At 37.0% G+C, this 7,930-nt stretch overlaps 1 pseudogene; it reads right to left on the minus strand.

Annotated features, from left to right (window-relative positions):
* Positions 1–2,544: 2,544 nt before the first annotated feature.
* On the minus strand, positions 2,545–3,597 carry LOC125094371 (bifunctional methylenetetrahydrofolate dehydrogenase/cyclohydrolase, mitochondrial-like; annotated as a pseudogene).
* Between the last annotated feature and the right edge of the window lie 4,333 nt (positions 3,598–7,930).

Genomic DNA, 7,930 nt, shown 5'->3' on the forward strand with positions numbered 1-7,930 from the left:
TTTGTGCCCCATCCTGTTCCTCTTCCTGTATTCCTGATAGCCTTTATTTTTCCTACCATCTACCCATTTCTCTAGGTGTAATACTCAGGTATGACTCTTGGCTCTTCACTAGCCCATTAACTACAAACACAACAATTAACACAATCTTATTATTTTTATCTTCCTACAAATTTGTTGAATTTTTATCTCTCTTTTTTTTTTTATACTACTATAAGCTGTAAACCGCTCTCTGCTTCATTAACTACAATAGTTTCTTCATTGGTAACTCTGCTATATGATTTGTGATCATGCTCAGCAAAGTTGCCAGTCACTCATCTATAAATATAATTCTGATTTTGGCTTCAGTTTACAACCTTTGAATGATTTCCCATTGCTTACAAAGTAAAATGGAAGCTCCTCCATACGGTATTTGGGGCCTTTCATGAACTTTTTCCTACCTACCTGTCTTAGTTGGCTTGGGCTGCTATAGTAGTCTACCATGGATTGGATGGCTTAAGCAACAGATAATTATTTCTTACAGTTCTGGGGGCTGGAAGTGCCAAGATCCGCATACCACCAGATTTGGTTTCTAGTGAAGGCCCTCTTCCTGCCTTGCAGATGGCCACCTTCTGGCTGTGTCCTTTCCTGGTGGATAGAGGAAGTTCTAGTGTCTTTTCTTCTTCTTATGGAGGCACTAATCCCATCAGCAGGGGCCCACCTTCATGACGTCATCTAAATCTAATTGCCACTGAAAAGCTTTACCTCCTAATATTATCATATTTGAGGTTAGAACTTCAACATATTGATTTGAGTGGACACAAACATTTAATTTATAACACTACTTCTTCAGCTTCATCTCCCCCAAATTCATGCCTTATAATTTACACTTAGATTGGAACTGTGTGTTTGTCTTAGTATACCTCATGCTATTCCACATTTCGACACATTTGTTTACTTTTTTTCCTTTTGCCTTGAATGTTCCTCTTACTGTCCTTCACATGGATATTACCCTTTTTTCAGAACTCAATTCAGGCATTATAATTTCTAGGAAGCCTGTACCTAAACTCCAAACGGAGTCAGTTTCCCCTTTCTCTATACTCACTTAGTACCCTGAGTCTTCCTTAGTACCCTTCCTTCCTTAGTAGTCCTCTTGCTCAGCAAATACCCAATTAAGTTGCCACTATGTGTATGCATTATTCTCCCCTAAATATTAAGTGCCTCAAATACAGAGATATTATTTATATTTTTATGTCTGGTTTCAAGCACAGTACCTGGTTCATGGCAGGCACTCAAAAATATTTGTTTCTAAACTAACTAAATATATCTTTTATTTCCCCCCACACCAGTCAGAAGTGTTTTATTTAAAAAACAAACAAACAAAAACAACAACAAAAAAACCCAGTTGTGAAACAAACACACACACAAAACTTTTAATCAGAGAGTCTGATTAAATTAAATATTAACTCAAGTTCTCAAAAGCCCATTGAGGAAAGTCAACAGGTATATCAGAGAAAAGCAGGCAGCTACTAACAATTCTTTGCTGGAAAAGTAAGTTGCATACATATACAAGCTGTCCTAATGATCATCCAGCACAAGTTTTGTTTTAAAAAAACAGGTTTCAGGATATACCAAGGAGACTATATAGATACCTCCATCAGTACAAAGATGTGAGGATTAAGTTTAAGTTTATAGGAAAAGCCAATTATCATAATACACACAAATAATCTACAAAATAGGGCATTCAGTCCTGGAAGAAAATGTGGAAACTTTGTGAATATAACTAAAATGAGGCTAACAGTACGTGGAACAACCCTGAACATTTTCCCAATGACTAAGCCATGACATAACAGCTTAGGACACCATTAACATGTAGTTTTCACATACAGTATGTAAGAATTAGAGTCATTTTTTTTTCTAGTCAGTTTCCATCTCTTCCTTTTTACCTTTTCCCTGATTTTCTCTACCAGCATTTTTCCCTTGGTTTGATCAGTTGAACTCGAAAGGTTTGGAACCTAAAGTGAGTATCAACTTTTATTGGGATAGCACTTGGGAAATGTAGTCCTAGAAAAGGCAGATTTTAACTCAAGTGTCTTGACAAAGGTAAGCATCCATTTTAACATGTGAATCACTAGGGTAATGGCTTCTCTGGATCACAGCAGCCAGCATGATACCTGCATGTTCTGTAGTGAGGTACTACAGAGCTATGTGCACAAACACCCACCCATTTAAGCTTTCAGTAAATACAAAGCATCTTTTTAAACCATTTCAGTAAAATAAATAAATAAAAATATTTCATTTCTAGGGACGCCTGGGTGGCTCAGTTGGTTAAGCAGCTGCCTTCGGCTCAGGTCATGATCCCAGCATCCTGGGATCGAGCCCCACATCGGGCTCCTTGTTCTGTGGGGAACCTGCTTCTCCCTCTGCCTCTGCCTCTGCCTGCCACTCTGTCTGCCTGTGCTCGCTCTCTCTCTCTCTAAAAAAAAAAAAAAAAAAATTTCATTTCTACTGGCCTGTTCTGCCTCTTGAACTGACTTGGAGAGTTGTTCATGACAGAAGGTACAATAGTTAATTAGTTGCTACTCCACACTCCTTAGGCTCCAATACTTCCCGCTCTTCAAGCTTCAGTGCCTTTTTTGCTGCAGTACTTATTTTTCATTAGCACTGCCACTGCCATGAGACCAACACCCCCAGGGACTGGAGTGATGTAACCAGCCTTCTTTCTGATTCTTTCAAAATCCACATCTCCAACCAACTTGGTTTAGCAGTTACAGGATCTTGAACTCTATTCCCACATTGATGATTGCTGCTCCCTCCTTGATCCTATCTGCTGTGATCAGATTTGGACTGTCTGCAGCAGAGATCACAATGTCTGCAAAAGAATTGTGTGTTTCTTTAGTTGCTTTTTGGGAGTGTGTATCAATGAGGTATTATAAGAGTGGCATCGCCTCTAGGGCATTCATGTGCCCCATCTGTGTGTAGTAGCGTTGCAATGGGCATTCCAACATTTTTTTTACTTCCCAGCCACAACCACATTCTTTCCTAGGGTTGGAATGCTAGTTCATTTAATTATTTTCCAGACACTCCGTGGGGTAGCCGATAACATGGAATACTGGTCCAAACACATTTGCCCTACATTAATTACATGAAAGCCACCAACATCCTTGTCTGGAGAAACAGCATTGCAGATCTTTCTCTCCTCTCTGTGCTCTGGAAGAGGCAGCTGAACAAGGAGGCCAACTGCATTACCATCATTATTTAGATTATTGATTAAATTCAACAGTTCTTCCTCAGAAATTGAAACTGGTTTCACAATTGTCTCACTGTCACTTCCCACTTTTGCAGCTGCCTTGGTTTTGTAGAGGACATAGGAGTAACTTACAGGCTTCTCATCAACCAGAACCACACTTAGGTGTGGTTGCTTGTCACCTGATGCCACACATTCTTCCACCTCCTGCTGCATTTCCTGCTTGATCTGCCAGGCAAGTTTCCTTCCAAAAGTGACAACAATAGCTTCATTTTCAACTACCAAGAGGTGGAAGGAGTGATGGCAGATGGGCAGTTCTGTGTGGTCCAGAGCACCTGGATGGCCAATATGGGCACGAGGGAAACAGCAGCCATCACCCATGCTGATGTCCGTGTCAGGCTAAATATATAATTTTACTCATGTTATTAATCTGTTAACTACCCAAAACACGCTGAACATTTCGCTGGTATCTATGCCTATAGTATATTTTAATTTTCCGTGTTGAGATGCTTTATGTAAACATTATAAATTTAAAATAGTTTTGACATCAGCACTCTTTTTACAGTTTCAACCTTACATTTATAGCATGCGTGAGTTTATATGCTGAGACTAATGGGTCCTATTTCAAAATTAAAAAATTTTACTTTAGCTTTATCAGTAGGGCATTGCCTAGTAGGTTCTTAAATGTTGACTAATGGCTCGGTGAGAGTAGCTTCGGATGTGGGAGGTTCAGAATATTGTGTTAAAGGGCAGTTGCTGAGATCAAGGCTAAACAATGTAGCTTCTGGAGTGTTTATATCATCCATATCCTATAAAGCTGGTTTTGGAGAAGTGAAACATTAGACATTTTAATCAATATTTCTTAGAGTAAATCTCTGAAGAGATGACAGCAAACGAGAACCCATCTTCTGGCAAAAGTGAAAGGAAAGTGAATCATTTTTTTCAAAGGAAGTAATGTGTGAAAAATGCTTTTCAACTATAAAGTGGTACACAGTTGCTTACTCTTGAAATCACTATGATTGTTATTAGAGCTAGTTTGAAAGTCAATTGCTGATCTCAGCTCAGCCAAACTACCAGGTCTATCATATTGTCCCATGACTCAAGACAAACAAATTCCATATGCCGTTTGTAATGGACGTTATTATTAGCTATTGTTTCTAGCTAACAGATCACTTTTTCTCTTATCCCTCTGCTCCCCTCCCCTTGTATTTAAAAAGCCCATGTCTGTACATCCATATTAACTTAGGCCTAGCCAAGCTTAATTCTCCATTTTTGGGGTCAGAATAATATGTTTGGGAGATCCAAGCGGAGTCAGTCATAATCCTTCCCTGGGATGTACATATGGGTGTTGGAGAGAAACATTTCTCTTTTCTATGGATGTTTGAGGTGACTTTTTGATGGGCCAACTTCCTTGGATGCATTGAGGAAACCCATGGGTAAATTTGTCATATGATAGAATTAGAATAATACACAGAGAAAATCAAACCTGAGAGATGGGGCAGGTGAGAGAGAGAACTAATAACATAATTTGCGTTACTTGATCCAATTGTGTCTGAATCTAGTAACTTCTGAATTAATCAGTTTCACAGATTAATTCATCCTTTTTGTGCTTAAACTATTTTTAGTTGGTGTTCCTTCCCTTGCACTGAAAGTCTGACAAATATACCAGTCTTGTGTAGGATATTTCAGCTACCACTCCCAGTGACCTCCTTTTTTTTTCTTAGTCCTTTCTCCATTTTCTAATTACATGATCATTTGGTGGTGAAGTATAAGGATGCTGAACTAGACTACCTGAGCTTGAATCTTGGCTCTTCTACTTTTTAGATATATAATCTTGGACAAGTTATTTAACCTCTTTAAGCTTATTTCTATATCAGCAAAATGAAATAATTGATTATATCCACTTTTGTTAAGGATTAACTGAGTTAATGCTTGTAAAGTGTTTAGAAAAGGTCTTGATGCCTGGTACTGGTCCAGTAGGTATTAGCTATTTTAATATTGGATTCTAAAGCAGACAAAAGGTATAAATATTTTTCTTTGTCTTTATTGTCTCATTTAAAATTGTTAGATTTTAAGGGATAAAGACCTTGCTTTTTTGGTTTGGATAGATTATGGCACATAGTATAATCATATGTTTTTGATAAGCATTGCCCTAGTTTACTTGTTCCTACACTACATGGTCAATGTAGGAACCTGTCATTCATAGCCTCCTTCCTGATTTGCTAGCCTTGATCCATTTCTTGCTGTACTTAACTTCTCTTTTGTCCTCATTATTTTCTACCTGTCTCAAGGCTCTTGCCTAACTGTTCTTTTCCTCTTCTTGACTATGATTTGTATTCTCTTTCTTATGATGCTATTTCAAACCACCACACTTCTCATTAAAACCCTTAATGAGAAGGGCTCTTATTGGGTCTACCCAACCCCCATGAGCACAGTCAGGGCAGCTTTCAATAAATATTTATGGTTAAGAAATTATAGAACACAGCCCAAGTTTATAGTGAAGGGGAACTAACTACAAACTGACCGTGTGACTTAATACAGGCTCTTCAAACTTGTGTTTCTCAAAGGTTGTTATTTCCTGCCTAGTGTCTTCTGCAACCATTAATTTTCGTTAGTGTTAAGCAATTTGAAAGTATTTTTATATTAAACAAGGATGTATTATTGAATATAAAACAAAATTTACATTGTTTTAGAAGATGAAAACACACTAAAGAAATGTCTTCATTTTTCTGTGCTGAGCCTAAGGACTCAAATGCTTTGGGAATGTAAGCGGTGGGACATAAGTTACTGTTCTTTGTGTTAAAGATACCTCTGTGAAAATACTTGAGAAGAATAGTACAGTACTGTTGATTCCCTTTGTCAATGTTAGATGGGCTCATGTTCACAACAGTCAGAACTTAATAATAGCTACCATTTCTTATATGCCTAAAACTCTGCTGCACACTTTACAGTAACATATAATTTTATATTCACAGCAAGTCTATTTTACAGAAGAGGAAACTGAATTTTAAAAAAGTTAAGTAACTGGAATGAGGTCTATTTTATATGGTGATTTGGAGTCAAATCCAAGTCTGTAAAGCTCAACTATAGTGCACAGCCTATGAGAAATAATTCAGAATAACCTCATTCAAGATGAGAAATTTAAGGACAATTGAAAACATCACCTTCCATCAGTAAGGGCCTGCTTGAGGTCTTATAGGAACTTCCAGGTAAAAGGAAGAAGGGTGAGAAAGAAAGCAGAATGTGTGTATGCATGTTTATATATATATGTATATAAACATGTGTATACGTATGTATATAAAACAACTTGCTTGCATTATAAGATATCCCTATATCTGAAAATTGAAATGATTACCATTGAACCTTCTGCCAATTCAGTTTTAAAACCAGCTAGCTTTTGTTCCAGGAAAGGATGCTATGGGATTTGCTTTTGTATAAGTCATGTTCTATTTAGGCCTCAAGCACACTCTGGTGAATATAATGAATGCCAGCATCTTGATGGACAATTTTCCGTGAGCATTGTCCCCTAGGATTACATTTCTTCAACTAAAATCATTGGAGAAGGTCAAACAGCCTGCTTTATTGTACATTATTCACAATAGAAAATTTATTAAATTCCTTTCCTAAAACTCTTTGATAGAGCTATTTACCATCATTACATTTTCCTTCTCTTTTTCTTCTTTGCAAAGGTTGACTTGGCAAGAATTTTATTTCACTTTGCTACACTATGGACCTTTGGTTCATGTTCTCACTTATTTTGGCAAGTGAACCATTTTGTCTGTTTGGCTTAAAATGGCCCACTATACAGCAAGAGCATAGGCTAGCATATTTTCTGTTTATGCACTCGGTCCTCATTGATCTACATATGCAAAGCTTAATGAAACCATCTAAGCATAAAACTTCATCTGAGCTTCTAAAGTTAATATTGATTCTGTTTGTGAATGCTAGTGCAGAGAGTCAGACTGTTTCTCAGAATATTCCATGGAACACATATTAGTATCCCAAGATGCTTGTGCAAAGGGCTTCAGCAGTCAAATGAGTTGCAGAGATGCTATATAAATACATCTTGTCTTCAAGATTTGCACCATAATTTATATATAATTGTCTCATCTTGCAATTAAAAGAATAACTGGCTTTGTTTAATCCAAAGTCTCCTGAACTTATTTGTTCGGGTTTGAAAGTATTTGTTCTCAACTTTCTGTGGCACTATTTTTTTCTGGAAATAGGCTTTGGAAAATACTTACCAGTACCCACTGGTTTGTAAGTCCAGTTGAAACTGGGTTAGAATTTAGCTCTATTATTGGGGTAGCACATTTGTCTTTCATGAGTTAAAGATTCCTCTTCTGGGGAATATATTTACTTCATAATATTGTTGTTAAATTAAGTAAGTTAACACATCTAAAGTAAATAGTATGACACTTGACATATATTTTCGTTCACCTACTACTTAATTTTTGTTTGCCTTCATTTTCTTCAAGCAGCTCTTGAAATTTCATTTTATGAATTCTTCCTTCAATAATTGATCTAGAAAGGTGCTCTAGACCTAAATTCATCTGAAGTACCTATGCCCTTCTCTTGACTATATTTTCAAATGTTAAACAGAAAATGCATTCCCCTTCCTATGATTACTCTGCCTGCTTAAAGACAAAGATAATTAATGGTCTCGTTTTAATCCAGATATGAAAATCATATGGTTCCAGGGAAGGA

Source organism: Lutra lutra, chromosome 2 (assembly GCF_902655055.1).
Source record: "Lutra lutra chromosome 2, mLutLut1.2, whole genome shotgun sequence".
In the NCBI taxonomy this organism is placed as follows: Eukaryota; Metazoa; Chordata; class Mammalia; order Carnivora; family Mustelidae; genus Lutra; species Lutra lutra.